We start from the raw sequence: 24240 nt of genomic DNA, 5'->3' as shown, positions 1-24240 counted from the left end.
TTCAGGCTGATTTCCTGCTCCAGACAGCTCAGTTCCTAGTCTGTGCCCCACCTCACTGCCCCACCTCCTGTTTCTCCAGCTGACGCAGAAGGTCTCTGGGACTGCGGAAAGTATAATGATTGCTTTGTATGTTTGCTTGACCTCATGCTCGAGTCCTAAAGGGACCGATATTAGATGTCACCGTAATCTGCTCTGAAGCTTATGGACTTAATGTGGCTGAACACAGAGGGACAGCAGAAGAATGAGGCCCTGCATGTCCCAGGAAATCCTGCCGGAATGAGATGAGGTCATCATCAGCTCTGCTAGCCCTCTCCCCCAGGCAAGGTCAACACAAGGGCACTGGGAATAAATCCCTTTATTTTCTCCTTAGAAATCAAAGATTGAGATGAAATCCTACGTCCCTGTTTACAGAGATAAGTTTGTATAAGAAACAACACGGAAACAGCTCCATGATAACCCAAGGGGAGGGGGGCAGTGCACTTTGGAATGCAGAGAAAAATTTAAAGGCATGATATGATTCTGAATCATAACTGTGGTCATTTCAGCTTGGAATTTCCCTCACATGAGCATCAAAACTCGATAATCTTCCCTCTTGGCTACAAAGCCTTCAGTGTCCACTCCTAAGTAAAACACACGCACACCCAGGCAGCTGGCCTTACCCCAGCCAGCGTGCAGTGCAGACCTGGAGAGGGGGGCATCCCTAAACCTTCCTTATCCAGGGAGGCTGGGCCAGGAGCAAGTATAAAACTGTTCTCCTGCTCACAATCTCTTCTGTTTGCCATAACACGCTCAAGACGAAGCTCGTCCTGACCATCACCAACATGGTATAAGGGCAATAAAGTGAAAACAGGTCACGCCACATTAAGGAATATTAAAGGGGGTTGAGCTGCAGGGGTGGGGTCGAGAGGCACCAAAGCCAAAGCCACAGTAGCTGCTGCCAATTTGCAAAACAATTTCATTATTGCCGGGGGGGGGGGGGGGGGGCGGGGGGGCAGAGAGCCAATAGCACCAAAGGGACATTTCAACAAGTGGAAAAGCATAATTACTTAGCAGAGAGCTACATGTGCATTAGCAAAGAATACTTTTTGGCAAGAGGCTCATTTTGGCCTCAAGATTTGCCCCTATGTTCACATTCATAGGGGACTCTGTTGATCTGTAGAATCTCATCTACAGGAAGACAGTAACGCAGTGCTACCCATCCCTCCTTCAGGAACCCTCGCCAATTTATTCCTCCCTCCATGGCTCCCTCTCTGTAAAGGTTCAGAGGTGCCTTTCCTGTGTTGCTTTCCACTTGCTGGGATGGAGGCGAGCATTCCAAAACCTCCTGAGAAGACGGGAGCTCTCCTTTGCAATTCTGCTGACTCTGGATCTTCAGGTTGTCAGGCTCAGCAGCTGAACGGAACCCCAGCTCCAAGGCCTTTGAAGTTCATCACTTACTAGCAAAGTCCACAGATTGGAGCGACTCCAGAATGAAAACACAGGGCTGTGTTCGGAACTAAGAGGAGACAGGGAGCCACACCGTAACCTGAGGGACCACATGATTAACTGTTTCCATGCAGAAGCACACACATAAAGAAAGAACACTTCCTGAAACCAAGCCTCATGTGCAATTCTTTTCCTTTCAGACGTTTTCTAGGCGAGGGATTTGACATCATGCAGCAGTTAAGGAGCTGCTGGCAAGAGCCAAGACTTCATTCCTCATGCAGATCGAAGTCTCTTTGTTCTGTTCCTAAGATTTCCATAGACAAACCCCTTCTGATGAGCCACGACAGGCAGGGCATTTCGCCTATAGCCAGGGAGCAGTCTGGATTCCAGAAGTTTACCAGTTTAATTAGCTGCCTGGAAATTGCATGCATGCACTTCAACTTCAAGCGGTCCTCAGGGAACCATCCAGTGTAGATTCCGTGCGTGCCAGGCAGGCAGACCTATCACATTTCTTCAGGAAAATGCAGGTTGCCTCTCTCCTTCTTCAAAAGGCTGTTCCAGGAGGAAGATGACAGCAGGTGATAAGAGCAGGCTGCCAAGCACGACCACGGGTCCTTCCAGTTGAATGAAATCCAAGCGGACAGCAGCACATCATAGATTATTCTCATTAAAAAAAAAAAAAACCCATATTTAATTTAATTGGTATTTTTTTTTTATTATATTTTTTTTGTTCTTAAAATCCCCCCCCCAAAAGTTCTGGTTTAAGTTCCTTACCATTGTAACAAGTTTCCTTCCCAAACCATAACCTCTAAGACTTTAACTCAATAAGGACAGATTGTAATACAATTTCAAATGGATAACTTCTTTCCATTCATGGCTCCTCACCCCTCCCTACCCCAAGGGGTTACACTAGCAGTTCCGTCCTAAAACCATTCCAGTAACATGCTGGACTGAAACAAAAAAGGTGCAGTAGTTTGAGAGGTTGTAAAATTCCTCCACATTTATACATTGAGAGCTTGCTCCTTTCCTGATTTCCCTGAAGGTAAAGCGGATTCTTGAAAAATGAGCCCATCGCAACCAGTGGATCTTTCCAGATGCTAGCTAAAAGCTAGAAAAAAATAAATTAAAAAAAAAAAAAGATAGGGGGGGGGGGGGGGGGGGGGGAAAAAGCCCTAGTGGGACATTTGGGAGCTGCCAAAGCTTTTCAATAACACCACTAGAGGAATGTAAACGAAGCCGGCTGCTCCAGTCAGCTAAGGGACAAAGGCAGGAAGTGAGTATTCCTCTCTCACACAAACACCAGGCTCTGCCACTGGAGAGTAAACCTAGCCATGGCTTCTCAGGTGGCCCCAAGAGCCACTGCTGAGGTGAAGGTCTGTTCTGAATTTTCAGCGTAAAGGACTCACTGAGTGGTCAGTCCAGGCTCCAGGCTCACTGTCCAGCTCGTTCAACTGAGAGCCACTGAGGACAGGCACTGAGGCACCACCGCCCGGACACTGGCTGAAGACTGGCTGCAGGGAGAGAGACACCGAGTGCCCAGCTTCCAGGCCACTGATCAGTGGGGCTTGGTTGAGCCACTGGCACTCTCGCAGCTTTTGCTCTACTTGGCCACAGGCCAGATCTTGGCAAGATGGAGGGTCCGACTGAGATGGAGGCTCCTTCCTCCCCTTCCCGCCTACCCTGTCCCCTCTCCGTTTATTTAGTCAAACTACCCTTCCTATTTGTTTGCTTCAGGTCACAAGTGCAGACCCACAGGAGAAGCAGAGGGACACTTACACGGGCACCCACTACTCACAAGTCCAATCTACGAGAGACTTCGCTTATTCAAGGCATGGGTTCTCAACACCGAGCTGCTACGACAGTTAGCCACAAAAGCCTTCTAATCACTACCTCTCTTCCTCTCCTTTCTGGCAGCTGAATGAGACAAGGCGAAGTGGACTTCAGCTCTTAGTAAACAAGATCTCGTTATTATAATTATTTTACAGCCAAACTGACTGAAGAAGGAGAAAATGACTCACCCCTGGGGACCTGTCAGGTCAAGGCCAATCCTGAGAAATGCACGTCACCTTTTTGCTGGTTCTTTAAGTGGCTCCAATGACGGCAGGTCTGTCTTTTGAATGCTTTTCCTCTTTACTAAGAGGTAAAAGCCAGTGGGGCGGCTCTGTGTCTGGATCCAGGGAAAGTCTCTGAATATTTCCATAATTATCTTTGTATTACCAGGGATTTTACAAGCTGGACAGAAAAACTCGATTCCAGGCTCTGGCTTGACAATTCAAATTACATGAATTTTTAAAATTTTTTTCTTTAAGCATTTTGTATCACTGTCCAGCACTGATTTTCCCTCAGTTGATAGTGAACCTTTTTTTTTCTCTTAAGTTTTAAGATTATGCAATTTTTTCATTGAAAAGAGAAACTAGTTCTTTGGAAGAAATGAGAAGCAAAGAACTGTATTCCCAGCCCTCTTACTAATAAGTGTATTTTTAAATAGAATTGGAAACAACATTCAGTACCTCAATTTTCCCAGGAGTAATTTCCCAGGACCATCAAATAATTTTTTTTTTTTTTTTTTTTTAATCAAGGAGCATTTCTGCCACTCCTAGGACTGGCCCAACAATGGGGTTAATTGCACTGGAGGTCCACCCCTTGCATCCTTGGAAAACTGGTGCCTCCCAGAGACTCTCGCCATATCCACGCTGCATTAGCTTTGCTGGTGTGAGAGATAAGCCTAGGAATCCCCCGGGCTTACACCAATGGGTTAACAAAGCATAAAGAAATACAAAGCCATAAAATGCTCACACCCAAGTTTGGGTAAACCAGACTGGCACCCCAAGAATAGGGGGGTGCAAAGACACGCCAAGAATAGGGAGGTGCAAAGGCACTCCAAAATAGAGAGGGGGTGCAGAGCCCCCAGAATAGAGAGAGAGAGGCAAAGGCCTAAAATAGGAACAGGCGCAAAGGTGCCCAATACATAGGTATATGAAATAAACAAGATTAGATATTCAGGGGGAAGCGCCCCCAGTTTAGTACTGTAGCAGAAAAGCTGCTTTCACGGGAGGATAGGGCCAGGTTAGGTAAACTGGTGAATTGGACTATGGATGGCTGCGTTGCAGGCAAAACAGCCCAGAGCGGAGATGGTTAAAAAAAGAAAGGTGCCTTGTCAACCCTCAGGTTATTTCCCCTGTCTGTCTGGTCCCTAGGCTAGCTAAGATAAACAGAGGTGCTGCCTCATGTCCGCTGTAAACAACTCTCCTCCCGACTGCCTGGCGCCCAGATTTCCTTTTGTATTAACCCAAACCCCTAACCCCGAATATCCTCAAGACCCCCTTTCCCTCCCATCCACAAGTTAATGTTCACAAATTCATTGTCCCTTTGTGCACGTCCATCGCCATGTTTGTAAGCCTTCTGATCCTAATAAAAATGGGGCAAGGACCCTTATTTGGGGCTCTTGTCTTTTCCCGGACATTAGCCATCTCTCGCTTTCAATCCTGCATCCCGCTCTTTTGCTAGACAAGAGAGAACATTAGACCCAGAGTCTACGACATGCTGGTGCCCCCATGGCGAAGGTGTGAACACTTCCACCAAGGGCAATGCACGCCACCTTGGGCAACAGGTGGGAAGCTCAGCTGTCAAGAAACTCCTCCTTTACTTGGATGGGAAACTGTCTCTGTCACCTCCCACCCATCACCCTCATTTTACTCCTTGGGCCATTCAAGGATTAGCTTCCTGCTTCTCCAGCTTGCATTTCCCTACAGACATCCCTATTTTTTCCCTAGGTAACCACTTCTCTTAAGCATGGCTCAGTCCTCAAGGCTGGTGCGCTCTGCCCACCTGGAAACATGGCTGTGAAGGGAGAGAGGGTGGCTACCTCCCAGGCCAGTCTCTTTTGACATTTCAAAAGTATGTGTCTTGGGGCACCTGGATGGCTCAGCCAGTTAAGCAACCAACTTCAGCTCAGGTCATGATCTCAAGGTTCATGGGTTCAAGCCCCACATCTGGCTCTGTGTTGACAGTTCAGCGCCTGGAGCCTGCTTCAGATTCTATGTCTCCCTCTCCCCTCTCCCCTTGTGCTCTCTCTCTCTCTCTCAAAAATAAACTTGAAATAAAAATTGTTTTTAAAAAAGTATGTGTCTTCTCAGCCTCCTTACTTGAAAAGCTCCACATGTTAAGTGGTAACACTCTGCAGTGATTTCACACCTACAATGAGGAAGCCTTGTAAGCCGCATTAGCTCCTAAGCCAAAGGAGGCCATGGACAGGGAGCCACACACTCCAGGTCTTCCTCAGGGTTTACCTGTCAACCTGTGAGCACCTGAGCTTAGACCTTTCTTTTCTAAGCCTCTCTGGCCATGATGCTAAAAAGTATATGATGGTGAATTTTGTGTAGGTGGTTAATTTTAATTTAATAACCTGACAGCTCTTGAATTGAGTCAACACTGCAGATACAATAGATTAAGTGATACACTTTTTAAAAAATTTTGAATTAACTCTCTCCAGAGATGCTGAGTCAAGAATCTATGGCCATGTCGTTTATTAAAGGTGCCTTTAAGAAACACTGGTTGGGGAGGGGAAGTGATATGGGGAAGAAGGGCAGCCAATACAAAGTGCATGACCAACTACTGGGCAACTGGACTTCAACTCTTCTGGGGAGCTCTGGAAGTCAGGATAGACCATGCCCCAGAGTAGTTCCAACAGAAGCACAAGGGAGCTGAGGAAATGCCCAACTTCCCGCAGGAAGCCTTAATTCACCAGCATTTCCATCATGCCACTAGTGTGTGTAGAATGGGCTCCAGTGGCCAAAGAGAGCCTTAGGCAAAGTTGGCAGTGGAAAATCAGGCCAGCATCCATGGAAATGTTAAGTACCCAAGGGATTTGGGAAGGGCTTGACAGTGACTGCTACAACTGGCAACTTTTTAAAAATCAGGACATTTTGCATAAAATGTAGATATGTAGCTTCTCTGGTCACACTGAGCTATCATTCCAGCATAACCCAAACTGGTTGACTCTGAGTGTTCTCTTTAGATGAGATATAAGCTCTTCCAGTTCACCAGTGCCCATGGATCTGCTCACGTCATTCAGATACCCTGCTTGAGCCACCCACACCCCTTGTAGAATACCTGCCCTGCCCACGTTGTGCCTGATATGCAACGTGAGTGATTCTGCCCATGTCATCCCCTCAGCTGATTGGACCAGCAAAGTTAAAATTGACCATTCTAAGACGAAGTAGAATCCTCTACTTCAAGATTTTGAGCTGAGAGTCACAAGGTAGGTGCTCATGCCTGAGAGCTGGTTTTGGAGCCATATGGGAAACTTGATAGAAATAATGAAAATAATTTATGGGAAACATACATCCCTAGTGAGCAGATACGAGGGGCTACTGGTCCACGGTGGGCCAGGAGGGGTGAATGCACTTGTGTAAAGGAGCATCTTGAGTCTTGGCCTCAGACCGCTGGCCTTATAGCTTCCACCAGGCCAAGGTTCAACTCATCTTGTATCCTGACAATAAATATTCTTTTTTTTTTTTTTTTTTTAGTAGTTCGGGTGGATTTATGTTCCTTTCTGTCAAATATGTTTTGACCAGAATGCTTCAGAAAGACAATCATGAGTTCTCAGAAGTATAGTTTTAAAATATTTTTTAGCATCTTACCAAATGTTTAATTAAAAGATCTTAGAATAAAGCACATACCGATAAAGACAAACTCCTGTCAAACCACAGCAGAACTTAATGATGTCACATATTATGGGGATTGATTTTTTTTAATGTTTATTTTTTTTATTTTTTGAGAGAGAGAGAGAGAGAGACAGAGCACGAGCAGGGCAGGGGCAGAGAGAGAGGGAGGCACAGAAACCAGAGCAGGCTCCAGGCTCTGAGCTGTCAGCACAGAGCCTGACGTGGGGTTCAAACCCACGAACCGCGAGATCATGACCTGAGCCAAAGTCGGACACTTAACCAACGGAGCTACCCAGGTGCCCCAATGGGGATTTTTTCGATGAGTATAGGAGAGGGACACCTTTGGCCATCTAAAGGAAGATGCTTCAATTTCAGGGTGAAAAGGACAAACAAAAGGTACATTTCTACTTCTTTTATCAACACTGCAAAGTTGCATGGAAGCTTTGCTGGGTGTTTACCTCTATTTTTTTTAAATTTATGTTCCTCAGTTGAATAAAATGGAATGGATGCAGCTTTCTGCTCATGAGACAGAGTTGTGGATTGTTGTAAAGATGTTTTTACCCTGTTATTTTAATCCAGACTTTGTGTCTTCAAGACAGTTTTAACTCAATGTTTAACACACACAAATATTTCCATTGGAATTATACCAATATTGATCATTTTCATGGAGAAAATATTTTCTGGAGCATACTTCATTAAACCATCTCAAGTCCTTGTTTAGTTTCTTACACAGTGCAGTTAAACTGTTTTCAAACTTTCTTTAGTTCTTTTTAATTTTGTACCTCTTTCCGGATATAAGAATTTAAAGCTAGTAAATATTATATGTTTTGTTCCAAAGATTTATCATCTTAGTTTTTATGCCTGGATCTATGACCCATCTCAAATTAATTTTTGTGTATGGCTTGAGGTAAGGTGTTGGGAGTCTTTATTTCTCCATACAAATACACATTTAATTTTTATTTTAAAGAAAATAGTTTTTAGAGATGAATTCTGCTCTTTGTAAACTTTACATCAAAGATGTGATTGAGCAAACAGAATTTTGTCTTCATGAAACACTACTGTGTAACATTCCTGCCCTGTAAGGTGGTGGTAATTGTTTTCATTATTTCTATCAAGTACTAAATTTTCTGTGTTAAATTTTGACTATACATTCTGCAAGATTATTCGATGAGTCTGCACATTTTTAGACAATAAAGTTTTCTTCTGCCAGTGCAATTTTTCTCAGACCAAGGTTTTTTCTTTCCACTATCAAAAATTCCAAACAAATGCAATTCACCAGTCAGGTTTGGATCAATCACAAATGATGTTCAGTGAGGCTTCACCTATTTCATTATGAATTGGTTACAATACTGATATTTTGCATTTCTTAGATAATCAGTGAGAAAAGTGGAAGCAATAATCCTCAGGGTCTCATAGAATACTCTGTTGCTCAGCAACCGACTACTGTCATTCCAAATTCAATGTTCTTTATTCTTCTAATATGTTTTGTTTTGTTCACTAGCAGCTTCTGTGGTTAGGGGACCAAAGAGAAGAACATACACACTGTCTAAATGGTTACATAATGTCCTCTTTAAGAAAGTAGTCTCGGGGGCACCTGGGTGGCTCAGTTGGTTAAGCTTCCGACTTCAGCTCAGGTCATGATCTCGCGGTTTGTGAGTTCGAAGCCTGCGTCAGGCTCTGTGCTGACAGCTCAGACCTGGAGCCTGCTTCGGATTCTGTGTCTCCCTCTCTCTCTGTCCCTCCCCAGCTCACACTCTGTCTCTCTCTCTCTCTCAAAAATAAATAAACATCATGAAAAGATGCTCAACGTCACTCCTCATCAGGGAAATACAAATCAAAACCACACTGAGATACCACCTTATGCCGGTCAGAGAAACTAAAATGAACAAATCAGAAGATTGTAGATGCTGGAGAGGATGTGGAGAAATGGGAACCCTCTCGCACTGTTGGTGGAAATGCAAACTGGTGCAGCCTCTCTGGAAAACCATGTGGAGGTTCCTCAAAAAATTAAAACTAGATCTACCCTATGACCCAGCAATAGCACTGCTAGGAATTTACGCAAGGGATACAGCAGTGCTGATGCACAGGGGCACTTGTACCCCAATGTTCATAGCAGCACTCTCAACAATAGCCAAATTATGGAAAGAGCCTAAATGTCCATCAACTGATGAATGGATAAAGAAATTGTGGTTTATATACACAATGGAATACTACTTGGCAGTGAGAAAGAATGAAATCTGGCCTTTTGTAGCAACGTGGATGGAACTGGAGAGTGTTATGCTAAGTGAAGTAAGTCATACAGAGAAAGACAGATACCATATGTTTTCACTCTTATGTGGATCCTGAGAAACTTAACAGAAGACCATGGGGGAGGAGAAGGGAAAAAAAAAAGTTAGAGAGGGAGAGAGCCAAACTATAAGAGATTCTTAAAAACTGAGAACAAACTGAGGGTTGATGGGGGTGGGGGAGAGGAGAATGTGGGTGATGGGCATTGAGGAGGGCACCTGTTGGGAAGACCACTGGGTGTGGTATGGAAACGAATTTGACAATAAATTATATTTAATATAAAAAAATTTTTAAAAGAAAGTAAGTCTCATGTTGTGTTCTTGTCACAATAAAATGAAATAGTCCTAGATTAAAACATCATGACAACCACCTCTGAAGCACAAAAAGCAGGACACCATCCCTACAGAGATTAAACTAGCCCCTAGGGAATAATTGCCTAGAATTTCATGTACTAATTTGCTTCTTTTCCCTTCATTTTGATCCTGTATGTGTTGACATCTTTCCAAACTTTCCACTTCACCATTAGGATATCTACCTTCCCTTTAAACAGGGATGTGCTAGAAAATGCTTAACAACTGGCTTTCTGGGGAATAAAAGCCCCAAATTTTAGCAGTTGCCTATTTTATGGGATAAATACTCTCATCATGAATAATTTCAGGCTACCAACAGGACATCAACAAATTTGCAAAACTGATGAAAATCTAACTATCAGCTCTACTGAGTGAGGGTAGGGGTGACTCCAGTTCATGACTCATTTAATCTACCCATTCGAAACCCCAATGTCTCTGAAGAGGTTGCTTTGATTTGATTCTTTTTACACCGAGGTAATACAAGATAGCAAAGTAAGAAACTAGATCTCTAGACTGAAAGCAATGCTTTAGCCATGAAACCATATTATTTGTTCCTAGTAAGACCTGAAATATGTTTGACTATCATCTCAACCAAGTTGAGTGATCCCATCAGGAAAACCTGAAGGAAGCCATATGTTCAGTCTATTATTTGAGACTCCGTAGGTTCTATTTCTTTACAGGTTGAAGAGGAGGAGAAGAAAAGATCTTCCTTTTGCCCATCAGACATTGGGGATCCCATCTGCCTTATTCAGAGGAGTAGCTCCAATACTCAACACAGTGCCTGGCACATCTGTGCTCAATAAGTGTCTCTGGGATAAGTAAGTGCATGAGATTTTACAGAGAAGGCATCAGGCTGAAAGGAAGGGCTTTTAAGGAATGGCTTCATCAAAAGTGTAAGATAATAGGAAGAACTATAACTTCGAGAATGACAAAATAAGATATAAACTTCAAGAATGACAAGAACTGTAACTTTGAGAATGACAAGAAAGCTTGCTGTCAATCCACATAACATGCTGGAAAAAAACATTCTTTATACCACTTTGAAACACAAGGACGTTTAATCCACATGTTCTTTCTGTTGTTGGATTTCTCCTATAGGGTCTATGATCTGGAGGCCTTTCCTCTCTATCATATAGAGACTCATTTTGTTCTCTGCAATTACCTAGCCAATCATGTTTCTTGGCTCTTTCATTTTTGCACAAATCAGAATTCTAGAGGTCTCCAGGTGTGTGTCCACACCATTGTATCTTCATTGGAGACCAAAAAACAAACAAAAAAATCCACCAGAACAGATGCAAAACTCCCAATGAAATATAACTGGCTGAGCAAATGGACTTCTCTGTGTTTGTGCATGTACCTACATCCATGTGTTATGGGCATTAGAGTCTGAAAGTTCCCATCCTTGCTTTTAAGTGCATTGGAGAACAGTTGAGCCTCCTCTGGAGAATATTATCCTTCTATGCTTGCAGATTCCATGTGGGATGGTCAGCAGAAGCACAACATCCAATATCAAAATAAAAAAAAATACCACAACACCTCTATACATTGTGAATGCCCAATTACCATGTATGAATACCATCTTACAACCAGTATCCAGAAATTATCAAGGATAATGCATAAAGAAACAGCTGCTTTCCAAAATAGTTAATATTTTATGTGTCTACAAAAGAGTTGTGGAAACTCACATAAGCTCTCATAGTAAGGCTGTCAATGATATCTGTTGCCATCACCAATGAGGTGGTTTGTGTCCAAAACAGTGCCTTTGCAGTTCAGGCATGTTTTAGTCTCTCTTGGTTGACCAACGGCATTCATGTCTTTTGCTGGGAGAGACAAGTACATATGACTGGGGCATTTTACAAATCCAATCTCATATTATTACCAAACTACCAAGTAGTTTCTGTTAGGCTCTGCAGGCTCCCTTTGAAACACAGGGTTTTCCTCACTATGGTCTACCCAAATCCTATCCTCTTGTGCAGGTGTCTGACCCATGCTTATGGCAGCCATGGTTATTATGGGGGCCAAGAGGGGAAGGGAAGCAGTTGGATTGCCCCTTTTCCATTGGGAGTATTTGAGGGTAGCACAAACACACATCTGAGGGAGACTGCTTTGGGTCATAATAATGATGATCTTGGAGTCAGACTTCTAGAAAAAGAAGATCAAAGGATGCAGGGTCAAATAAGCCTGTGGATCCACCTTAGCGGATAGTGGAGGCACTGAGCCATTGACCTTGTCTGGACTCTCATGGCTCCCAAGGGGATGCTAGGTAGGCATGAATACTTTCAGGGCCTGGGGCAAGAAGACAAATGGAGGCTGACATTATTTATGTCTGAAATTTTTTTTAATTATAAATCAAGATTACAAACTGTGTTCTATTCTCTTACCAAGACAAACTGTGTTCTATTCTCTTTCCAAGGACTTGGAAGGTCAGGTTTCCATTTAAAATTTTCACTCTTGGGCCACCTGCATGGCTCAGTCAGTTAAGCATCCGACTTCAGCTCAGGTCTTGATCTCATGGTCTGTGGGCTCGAGCCCCGCATCAGGCCCTGTGCAGATAGCTCAGAGCCTGGAACCTGCTTAGGATTCTGTGTCTCCTTCTCTCTCTGCCTCTCCCCTGCTCTTTCTCTGTCTCTCTTTCATTCTCTTTCTCTCTCTTTTTAAAGTGTTTATTTATTTTGAGAGAGAGAGAGTATGTGCATGCACAAGTGGAGGAGGGGCAGAGAGAGAGGGAGAGAGGAATCCCCTCTCACTCTGTCAAAAATAAATAAACATTTAAAAAATGTCTAAATATTCAGACTCTTCAGTGTTCTGCGCTGAACGGGGCACATGGGGCATCCAGAACCTACCCCATGGCTTGTCACTCTTCTCTTCTCTCTTGACAGCTCTGTGGACACCCCAGCCTTCCTGTCCAATGTCACCTCGGATTCCGTCCACAAAACTTCCAGCCTGTGTGGGCTATGCCACCAGGCCTGGGGCATGTGGGCAGGGATTCCAGAGTGCTGTGCATCTGGAACAATAAGGGAAGAGAAATGCAGGGTCCAGAATGGCATAACCCCTGCCTCCATGGACCTCTTCTTCCATGGGGAGTGATGAGGCTGAGTGGGATGAAGTACATAGCCCAGGGCAGTGGCCTCTCTTGCCTAGGTCTTAGGGCAGGTTGGATCATCTTAGGGCCCATGAGAGAATAGACAAAGGTTCCACTACTGGTTTGGTTTTCTCCCATCCTCACCTGGACTTGGTTTGCAGAAGTGTAAGGTTCAGTCCCAAGTGGCCCTAGTTATACCCTGGTGGTACTGGGGAAGAGAGACAGGCTTGGATACAACAGCCCTAAGACATCCTAATTCCTCTCGAGCTCCTAATTCCAGTTCAAGAGGCCATGCTGTCTCCTTAAAAGCATTCTGGCTATTGTACTCCTTCCTCCACCTTCTCTCCTCCTTTGGCTCTTCTAAAACACTACAGCCCCTCACTCTGGGTCTGCCATCTTGGACTCCTCCTCCAATCCTATCTCAGTCCTAAACCAGCTGCCTTTCCCCTGCCAGCATCATCATCTTAGAGGTCAAAACACACTGAGTAAGCACTGAAAAACACTTCAGCCCTGTGTGTGAGATCAAGCCCCCAAATGCATGCTTGTTTTAGGTTTGAGGATATATTATGACCTTCTCCAATCAGCTTCTACTGACCTCAAGTTACTGCAGATAATAGGAAACTGCATAACATGCCTTAGAATCACCCCAAAGCTGATTATCTTGGCAAAACAAGGTCTCCATCTTTTGGGTATCTGTAATAGGTCTCCAGCAAAAAAAGGAGACTAGAGGTTAATGCTTTTATCTCCCCGAAGACCTTACCCTCTTGCTTATTACCCTTGAAGACTAAAAAGTATTTTTGTAAAAGTCAGGAAAGATAGTTTATATCTGCTTAAATGCTGGGCCAAACCATTCTTCTCATAGTCTCCATTGGCCTAACCCAAATGGTAGGGTCTGGATATAACAGAGCTAATGCCCCATGATCATGGAGATAGTGACCCAGTTGGCATATGGCACTTTGATTTTCAAAGGGCTTTTACTTGTATATCCCTAGTTTCTTTGCCTGTTAGAGCATCTTATGTTACATGGCATTTTTTTTGAAGTATTTATTTATTTATTTATTATTTATTTTTGAAGGAGAGAGAGAGCAGGGGAGGGACAGAGAGAGAATCCCAAGCAGGCTCCACACTGTCAGTATAGAGCCAGATACAGGGCTCGAACTCACATACCATGAGACCATGACCTGAGCAGAAAAGAAGAGTCAGATGCTTAAGTGACTGAGCTACCCATGCACCCCAAATGGCACTTCTATGTACAAATGTGAGGCTCCCCTACAGCTGGAAGTTTCTATTTTTTTAATGTTTATTTATTTTTGAGAGAGAAAACTAGAGAGCAAGCAGGGGATGGGCAGAGAAAAAGGGAGACAGAATCCCAAGCAGGCTCCGTGCTGCCAGCACAGAACCTAATGTGGGGCTTGAACTCAAAAACCATGACATCATGACCTGAGCTGAAACCAAGAGAAGGATGCTTAAATGACTGAGCCACCCAGGTACCCCACTTCTATTTTTTTTAAGTTTATTTATTTTGAGAGAGAAAGGGAAAGAGAGGGTGCGGAGCAGAGAGAGAGAGAGAGAGAGAGAGAGAGAGAGAGAGAGAGAGAGAGAGAATCCCAAGCAAATACCGCACCGGGTCTCGAATCCACGAATCGTGAGATCATGACCTGAGCCAAAACCAAAGCTTTCTCTAGGAACCAAAGGCTTTGTTTTCTCATTTAGGGCTTGAGTGTTTCCTTTTCTTTCCTGCTCCCTGTTTCTGATTAATTTCTATCCCCTTTATTAGTTCAGGGAGGTGTACAAAGAGAGTAGACAGAAGTCAAATCATTCAGTTGGCAGACTTGTGCATGATTTCTGGATTGCAGCTATGCATTTCATATGGTTCCAATTTAGAAACAAAACAAAGCAAAACAAAACCCAATCTTGAGTCTTCTTCCTGCTTTCCTACCTGTTTTTCTGAATTCCGAAATACTTGTCTACAAAAAAGTAAAGACAGAATCACTCATTCTTGGTCTCTTCCTCTGAAATGCAGCTCTGAATATTGAATGCTGACTTTCCACTTAACATTCCTTTCCTCTGAAGTCCCGCTCCCCTCTGCTAATGAGGGCACCAGGCTTGAAAACTTGCTTGACTCGGCCCATCAATCACTGCACAGTTTTGCAGAGTCTTCTGGCCGAAACGGCTGTCATCTCCCTTCCCATTCTCCACAACCACTCAGACCTTGGGCGGCGGCAGCCTTAATGGTTTCAGCAGCTCCCTAATGTCTGTGCGCCCCCGCTGTCTGCGTCTGCTCCAATTCACGCGGCCCAAACATGCCACACCAAAGGGACCGTCCTTTCCCAGCTTCCTGCTTCCCTGCTTGCAGCACAGTTTTTAGAATTGAATATCCATATTCCTGGTTAGGTATTCAGGGTCCCTTTTTGATCTGTTTCCAATCCAATTTTCCAATCTCAGCAGTGACGTGTGTAGGTTGGCACTGCCCCCTCCAGAGCACAGATCTCAGAGATCCCACCCGAGTGGAGACAGAGAACATTCCTGACTAGCTTCGGCCTACCCTGGGTGAGTATTTTTCCAGGCATTCTGTCACTGCCCACCACACTGCCCAACCTAGACCAGCGAGCTGAAAGTGGCCTAAATTGGCAATCCCAGGTACGTAAGATTCTGAAGCCACATCATGCACGGTGCACCGATACTCACCAGCAATAGTGACTTGCCTCACTTTGACCCTGCTCCCTTATCTGTCAGGTGGGAGAACTCTGAGGTGCCCACTTTACCCTGTTTCCCAGGACTATCTCATGAGATTGGGCTTTAGGTGCTCCAGTGGGGGCTGGCTTATCAGTTAGTGGCTGCCTTTTCTTCTCACTTCCAAACCTGCCAACAGCATCCCCCTTACCTCCCAAAAAACTATTTGCACTTGAAGCCTTATCTCAGGGTCTGGGTACACACACCTAGTGTGGACAGCAGGATAATCATGGACAATCATGGATGGATGCAAACATGAGCACACACACACACACACACACACACACACACACACACCACGCAGACAAAAAACATGCACACATTTGCTAAATAACACACTTTAAGGACTGCTTTCCCTCCCCTCTCTCCTGTCCCTACTTTTCTACTGGCATTCCCTGAGATCATCTCCCAGTAAATGGTATAGAATTTCTATTTCTGAGCCTGGTTCACTGCTTGTCTAAAGAATCCTGCTCAACTAGTACTGAATTTATAATTAATGGGAACATTTTTGTCAATATAAAATCCAGGAAAAAATGCATAAACATATTTTGAATAAATGTTGTGTGTCCCTGTAAACAACCACTATCCTTTGTGAACATAACTAACATTATCCAGTTAAGAGTAATGAAAAAAAGGGGCGCCTCGGTGGCTCATTTGGTTAAGTGACCAACTTTTCAGCTCAGGTCATGAGCTCACAGTTCATGAGATTGAGCCTGCACTGGGCTCCGTGCTGATAGCATGGAGTCTGCTTGGGATTCTCTCTCTCTCTGCCCTTCTCCTGCTCATTAATTCTCATTCTCTTCTCATTCTCTCTCTCTCTCTCTTTCTCTCTCTCTCTCTCTCTCAAAATAAATAAATAGAACTTTAAAAAGAGTAGTAAAAAAAATGAAAGGCTTATTTTTAAATTGTTGGAAATTTCCAACAATTGAAAGACTTGTTACAGAGGGTGTGATTTTTATCAACACAAAAATCTTTCTTTCTTTTTTTTTTTCCAAAATACATTCAAAGACTAAGAAGTGTCACCAAATGATTTATCCTCTCGAGATCCCCATGCACTTTGGTCTGGCTCTGCTACCACCTGACCACAATTAAAGCTTTTAAGAAACTCCTATTTTTCTCATCCTAATCCCTTGCTTGTTTCCCCGTGGTCACCAGCAATTAACCCAGCAATATAAATGGGCTCTTGAATCAGTGAGGAGCTTTCATGTTATAAGTAACAGAAAATCCAATTCAAATTGATTTAAAAATAAACAGTAATGTCTCCTTACAGATTGCTCATTAACTGCGTAAGAAATGATAGTAACTGTACAGTGGAGAAACTACATAAGACCTTGACCGGATGATCAAAGTTCAGATCCCCAGTGCAGGTAGACAGATGCTACATTCGTCCTGACCTGATGCCCCAGGGATACAATGTCAGTTATAGCGTATTCCAACAGAAGGTGTGGAACCTGAATCCAGTCATAAGGAAACATCACACACTCCCCACCAACTGAGGGACACTACATAAAAAACCCAGATTCTGCACAATATCAATGTCATGCAAGACAAAGAAAGGCTGAAAAGTCTTCCAGGTTAAAAAGACCTGAACCTCTAAAAAAACACATGATCTTTGATTGGAGAAAGAAACAAGCTATATATAGAGGCCATTATTGGGAACATTTAAAAATTAGTATCTTAGCCTGGGTGGCTCAGTCAGCTAAGTGTCCAACTTCGGCTCTGGTCATGATCTCATGGTTTGTGGATTTGAGTCCTGTGTTGGGCTCCATGCTAAGTGTAGAGCCTGCTTGGGATTCTCTCTCTCCCCCTCTCTCTCTGCCTCTCCCCACTCACACTTTCTCTTTATCTTTCTCTCTCTCTCTCTCTCAAATAAGTAAAAAATTAGTATCTGTAATTTCGATCAATGACTAAGCCTCAGTCTTGGCTGATAGGACTGTGGGAATGAAGAGAACACCCCTGTTCTTAAAAACGGCATACAGAAGTAGTAAGTGGTAAAGGTGTGTGATGTATACAACCTGATCTCAGGTACTGATACAGCCAAAGGGGAGAAAAGGTACAAATTGGTGAATCTGCATGAATGGTAAACATGAGTCCTCTGAAATCTCCTTGCAACTTTTAGGAAGTTTGGCCCATTTCAAAATAAAAACTTAAAAATCACTAGGCAGTACAAGTGATTAAGGGAGGTACTGAAGTCCCGCTTCATGAGGCACAGTCCAGTCCCATGGCCCCATGATTTTGACAAGGCCCTGTTTCCCTGGCTTTCTTCTGCTTCCGGGTTCTAGCTTCCCGGGGTCAGTGCTGTCCACACTCCGTGTGCCCCGTGGTGGAAAGACAGCAGCAGCTCCTGCCTTCACAGCCCCACACCCACATATCCAGAGATAGGTCAAGCTCCCTCGGAAGAGTGAATGAGGGTCTTCTTTCCCAGAAATGCTTCCCTCAAGTTTGAGAAGCCCTTCTTGCTCTGATGCACAAAATCTAATCGGGATGAGACACCAACCCTGACATTTACGATGTGAAGTCCAAGCTCTTTGATGTAACATATACTACACAGTCTTCCCCAACCTGACTCAAACTTTTATTCCCATTTCTGGCCCCTCCCACAAGCCCACTCTCATCTGCCACACCTTTGTATGTCTGTAACAGTCTCTCTGTTTAAAACACTCTCTACCACTCAAGACTCAGCCCAAAGATCACCTCCTCTTGTGCCACCTTCTCTGGCCCCCACCATTAAGCCTTCCCTTCTCTGGGTGCCACAGGGAACAGGCTCCCATGACATTCTAATTCCATGTTTCTATTTGTCACCCAGAGGGCCCTGCATGTTCCCTGACATTTAGAGTGTGCCCAGTATATCTATAAAACACAGACAAGCACATAATATCTGCCCTGCTAACACCATGCTTCCTTGGCCTACTGAAAATGTAAGGAAAATCTATCTGTGATAGAACTTAAAATGGCACTAGACACTAAAAAGAAGTCACTAAAATAAAATGTTATTCAATAAAATACATCTTAATTAGAATATTTTACTTTGTGAAAGAAAATTACCCTGTTATTCAAGCCACATGGAACCACTGAGAAACTCATAATTTAGCCAGTACGTGGAAAGTGCATATGTTCTAATTTCCTGTTTTTCTGTGAGAGGCCACTGTTCCAGCCTGGGTCAGGCAATGCATGGTTTGTGGCCTGGCACTTCAGCAGCCCTGGCTCAGAGAAAAGACTGGATTTATCTTGCACGGGTAAGTGGGGAAAACTCAGAAAACCCACACTGCACAAATATTACATCACCAAACAGGGGAACAACCACACTCAGCAACCATCCTGGAGGCCAAGCTTGGTGTAGGTTCCTGTCGCAGAACTTAGTTCAGCTCTTTGAGCACCAGGGTGCCTCACGCCAGACATGCAGACACTTCAGGCTGCTGATGCTGCCCTTTCCTGGGGCCACAAAAATGCTGTGCAGCTTAGAAAGCAGGCTGGCTCACCCAGCTGGCTGACATTTTCGGAGCAAACTCTGGAGCTATGGTCCAGGAAGGTCTCAATAAGCCCCCCTGGATTCATCCCTCATTTTTAGTCAAATCATGGCTCTGAAAAATCTCCCACTGCAGAGAAACCTGGATGACACCGACATACCCAGCCAGCAGAGTTACCTGCCACGTGTGCCTCCTGATATCAGGCACTGGGGAGGACACATTACTTCTGTAGCATTCCCACCAAAAGCACATAACCTGAATCCATCTGTGAGGAACATCAGACATGCCAGACTGAGGGTCACTCTACAAAAACAATAGGCCTGAACTCTTCAAAAATGTCAAGGTCTTGAAAGACAAAGAAAGGCAGAGGATCCATTTCAGATTGAAAGACTCAAAAAAGAAATGACAGCTAAATGCAACGCACAATCCTGGACTGGATGCTGAGTCCAAAAAATAAAAAGTAAACTTGCTACAAATGGCATTCTTGAGATGACTGGGGAAACTGGAATATGGACTGTAGATTAAAGTATTATTAAATGTCCTGAATTTGACAACTGTACTGTGGTGACATAAGAATATGTCCTTGTTTTAAGAAGTAAACACTGAAGTATTGAGGTACCTGCGTGGCTCAGTTGGTTAAGTGTCCAATTCTTGATCTCAGGTCAGGTCTTGATCTCACGGTCATGAGTTCAAGCCCCACACTGGGCTCCATGCTGGGCATGAAGCCTACTGAAAAACAAACAAAAAACACTGAAGCACTAAGAGACATGATCCATGCAACTTCTTCTCAAACCATTTAGAAAAAGGTGTGTGTGCTGTGTGTGTGTGTGTGTGTGTGTGTGTGTAGGGGAGAGAGAGAATGATAAAGCAAATGTGATAATATGTTAACAATTTACTAATCTGTATAAATGAATGGCATACTTGATTCTTTGAACTATTTGTAACATTTTTTTTTAAGTTTATTTATTTTGAGAGACACAGAGACAATGTGAGCGGGGGAGGGGCAGAGAAAGAGGGAGACAGAGAATGCCAACAGGCTCTGCATGGAGCCTGATGTGGGGCTCAAACCCACAAAACCGTGACCTGATCTGAATCATGACCTGAGCTGAAACCAAGAGTCAGATGCTTAACTGACTGAGCCACCCAGGTGCCCCTGCAACATTTATTAAGTATGAAATTGCTTCAAATTTTAAAAACAGATTGCATTGTCTCGTTATACAAAATAAAATAAAACAAGATTCTCAGCGACAGTTTAATGTTTTTGCACATTAAAACTCCCCATGAAACATTGGGAAATGTGTAATTACACAGAGAAGGCAAGAGAAAGCTTTATTCCATCACTTGTACAAAATAAGTTTAGTCTGGCAGCAAGTTTGACATTAGCGTTTTTTAGAGGTTTAAAATTTGATATAAAATGTATTTGTGGGTGTTGTTAATCTGTTGTGCAGTATTTAAGATCTACAACAAAGTTTAAAGATAGTATGGCACACCTCTGTACTCACAACCCCTTTAAATTCCTCACCCACCATAGCCTCTTTTCTATCTCAGGAGTCACAAAAATTCTACACTCAGTGTTAATCAGTCCCACATACCTCTCTATATGTTTGCTACATGTGTATTCTTTCATTGTATTTTTTAAAATGTAACTTTGAAAAAGAAATGTATTTATTTATTTTTTAGAGAGGGAGAGAAAGCATGTGTGAGCAGAAGGGAAGGGCAGAGGGAAAAAAGAGAGAGAATCTTAAGCAGGCTCCATGCTCAGCGGAGTGCAGCTCAGTGCAGAGCCTGGGGTTCCATCCCACGATTCTGGGATCATGACCTCAGCTGAAACCAAGAGCTGAATGCTCAACCGAGCCACCCAAATGGCCCTGGAAAAGAAAATTGAATTAAAGTTTGTGTAACCTGTGAAGCACCCTCAAGGAATATCAGGGCTCCAGGGATTAGTTTCAGCTGATCTTTCTTTTTTTTTTTTTTTATAAAAATTTTTTTTTAACGTTTATTTATTTTTTTGGGACAGAGAGAGACAGAGCATGAACGGGGGGAGGGGCAGAGAGAGAGGGAGACACAGAATCAGAAACAGGCTCCAGGCTCTGAGCCATCAGCCCAGAGCCCGACGTGGGGCTCGAACTCACGGACCGCGAGATCGTGACCTGGCTGAAGTCGGACGCTTAACCGACTGCGCCACCCAGGCGCCCCTCAGCTGATCTTTCAAGCCCTTCAGAGATACTTAGTGACCACAATTCTACATTCTTAGCACGTAATTTGAACATCATGACCACAATCCATAAAAGGTAGCAGCACACACTCAATGATGTTCTGGAACTAGAGAATACTGGCTCACAATAATGACTATATGCTTCTTCTCAACTCCACCTTCAATGACATTGCATCGGTAGATGGAAACTCATGATAGCTGGAGCATTTACACCACGGAAATAAGCAGATGTTTAGGCATATAAAGATGTTGTAAACACAGCAAACTGTTGAATGCACCTAGCTACCAGGTGCCTTTGATGTAAAAGGTTCAAGTTAATTCAAGTTCTTCAGGTAGCCTTTCAGATACTCGAAAGGAAAGTAGAACTAAAGCTTAAGATTTTTTTTTCAACGTTTATTTATTTTTGGGACAGAGAGAGACAGAGCATGAACAGGAGAGGGGCAGAGAGAGAGGGAGACACAGAATGGGAAACAGGCTCCAGGCTCTGAGCCATCAGCCCAGAGCCCGACGCGGGGCTCGAACTCACGGACCGCGAGATCGTGACCTGGCTGAAGTCGGACGCTTAACCGACTGCGCCACCCAGGCGCCCCAAGCTTGTTAAGATTTAATAGACCATACAGAGTGGTATAGTAAACGTCAAGGTGAATCTAGATGATAATTTTTAAAAAACTCCCCAAATACTCAGATAGAATCATGCAAATATAATTCAGAAATTACATTTTCCCAGCAGAGAACAACTCCAAAGATTATGGCTTGATTGTCCTGTACAGTGGTGACTAGTTTTGTACCTAAATTAGGTGAGCGTATTTCAGCAGTCTTGCTTTGAACTGATCATAAACCCATATTCGTCTCCTGTAGCCTACTTTGAACTAGCCTGACCATCCTTCTGATGCCTTCCTAATGAATGAAAATAAATCTTTAAGCCAGGCTCATTATACGCCTGCAGGAGAGCTATATTTTTAAAACCCTTTAATAATAATACTTTGGCAAAAGAAACGTGGGTGGGAATGAAGGAATTTGGTCCTTTTTTCTTCTTGCCAAATTCAGTGCTGTCAGCCAAGAGGAGAAGCTTTGGAGAAGTCAGAAGGAAAGATTCAAAGCACACCATGTTGGGTCAACCGGTTGTCTTGTTTCTGAGAGCCAAGCCTCATGGTTCTCAAAATGTAACCAAGTCTGGTTGTAATAAGAACCAGGAAAATCTTAACCACAAGCAGATGAATGTTTTGCCAAAAAGCCTGGTGCCTCCCTGGGCAAACCGAACTAAACAACTTTATTCAAGTTCAACTGCTAAATCCCCATTCCAGAAAAGAGGACATGAACCCAGCACACTAAACAGTGCCACCCAGGATGGTCCAAAGCCAGGGTAATGTCAATAGTAACTTTTTTGCCTATTATAAACCAGCGGGGTTCTTGCTCCTCTCCCAGGAGGTTTTTTCCACATTTTTTTCTTAATGACCCCCTCGATTCAATTTTAATATTATAAATATACAGTATATTTATGTATAGGTCACAGACATCTGTAATTTGAACAGGAAGATTAAGATTTGTTGTCATTCCCCAGCACCCGACCCCAAAGCAGTTTTTGCTTCCTTGGGGCCATGAGAGCTCCCAATAAGAATGCGTATTATAAACTGACCATCATTAACTGGGCTCTCATGTGCTCATGATGGCCACACAGGGCCTCTCTTTGAAGCGTGAAGAAGACTGCTTTCCCACCCAGGGGCATCTTTGCTTTCTACCGGTTAAAAAAAACTTAACTAATGGCAGAAATGACAGTTCTGAGCATTTGCTAGATGCTAGGCACTAAATCAAGCAACAAAAATTTGCTGCTCACAGTTCTGGAGGCTGGAAGTGCTAGATCAGGCTGCCAGCTAGGTTGGGAAAGGGACCTCTCCTGGTTGCAGACTTCCTGTTGTATCCTCACATAGACAACAAGGTTAGGGAGCTCTGTGGGGTTTCTTTTATAAGAGCACTAATCCCAATTGCAAGGGCTCCACTCTCATGACCTAAGCAATTCCTGAAGGCCCCATCTCCTAATACCATCACCTTAAGCAACAGGATTTCAACATACGATTTTTGAGGGGACACATCCATACCATAGCACACTGTCATAGCTTGGGTTCCCCCAGAAACAAATCCTGAGACAGGGATTCCAGAGCAGGTAATTTCTGGGAGAGATGATGCCAGGAAATGCTGGTAGGTGAATGGGGAGTGACACACAGAAGGACAGGATAGATTTCAAGCCAATTTCACTGGAGTTTAATTTCATAGGGAAACTCTTGCAAACAGCATCAAACACAAACCTTAGAGTAATCCCATCTGAAAGGTGAGGGAGCTGGGGTATTTATACACCAATACTCATCAGTCATTGATTGAGGGCTGCTCCTGCTCTCTTTTGTCAGAGATGCAAATGCTGGGAGCCAGAAGTAAGGCTGGTAAGAACTGAACAGATAAGGCCCAAGGTACCAAACTGGGCACCACATATACAGATTCATATAATTGTCACAGCATCCAGGAGAGGTTGCCATTCGAATCAGCCTGAAATGGGGTACAAAAATGTAAAATAATGTTCTCCAAGTCAACAAGGAGTAAGTGGTAGAGATAACAGAGGACTCCAAAGGCTACATGCCTAAACCATGCTATATTTTGTACTACATCCAGGCTGCTCTTCTTGGTTTTTCCTATTCAAACAGATTCAGCAAATTGGTAAGACTCATATGAGATACAGCTCCTCCTATATGAATCCACAAGTTAGTAAGAAATGGAAGGATTTAGGGAAAAGATAATGAGTTGGATTTTGGAATTATTGAGTTTGAGTTGCCAGGACATTCAGGAGGAAAGATCAGGATAGTATAGTATAGTAGAAGTATAGTATAGGCAGGTACATCAATGGATCTGGCTTTTAAGGATGGGAAGGAACATGCTAGAGAAACAAGTGTGGGAGTTGTCAGCACACCCATGTGTTATGGACTGAATTTTGTCCCTCAGAATTCATATATTAAAGCCCTAACCCCCA

The 24240-nt window shown here is 43.6% G+C and overlaps 1 protein-coding gene across 3 annotated transcripts in view; it reads right to left on the bottom strand.

Moving 5' to 3' along the window:
- The window catches only part of RIN2 (Ras and Rab interactor 2), a 237114-nt gene that overhangs the window by 110972 nt on the left and 101902 nt on the right, over positions 1–24240 (bottom strand). Inside the window, exon 1 of one of the 3 annotated variants that reach the window (XM_040447829.1) lies at positions 19629–19668. The exons of 1 other annotated variant lie outside the window; for it this stretch is intronic. The gene's annotated coding sequence lies outside the window, so the exon portion shown is untranslated. Of the gene's footprint in view, positions 1–3443; positions 3541–19628; positions 19669–24240 lie in introns of those variants that run through there. One more of the 3 variants, XM_040447830.1, reaches the window with a different exon arrangement.

This window comes from Herpailurus yagouaroundi, unplaced genomic scaffold (genome assembly GCF_014898765.1).
Source record: "Herpailurus yagouaroundi ecotype Mexico unplaced genomic scaffold, PumYag 196, whole genome shotgun sequence".
Taxonomy (NCBI): domain Eukaryota; kingdom Metazoa; phylum Chordata; class Mammalia; order Carnivora; family Felidae; genus Herpailurus; species Herpailurus yagouaroundi.
This window is presented reverse-complemented; position numbering and strand designations above follow the sequence as displayed.